We start from the raw sequence: 258 nt of genomic DNA, 5'->3' as shown, positions 1-258 counted from the left end.
GATCACTGTGAATCATTTTATCTTTTGCCCTTTTATTTTGGCTGGGAATAATGCATTTGGATTGTACTTGTAACATTGTCATCTTTTGTTGGAAGTAATGTTTGACATAAGCTAGAGGAACGTGCTCTTACACTTAAATTCAGATACTGTTGTTACTGTCTGGCAGCTGAGATTCAGTAACCAGTAATCAGAAAACCTGTGTCCATTTAAGCTTCCATCGAGCGCACAGGACTACTGGCAGAAATGAAGGGTGGTATT

The sequence above is a fragment of the Coturnix japonica genome, chromosome 12 (genome assembly GCF_054131305.1).
Source record: "Coturnix japonica strain WE chromosome 12, WE-NBRP24, whole genome shotgun sequence".
NCBI classification, from domain to species: domain Eukaryota; kingdom Metazoa; phylum Chordata; class Aves; order Galliformes; family Phasianidae; genus Coturnix; species Coturnix japonica.
The sequence above is the reverse complement of the archived record's forward strand: the minus strand, read 5'-3'. Positions refer to the sequence as shown.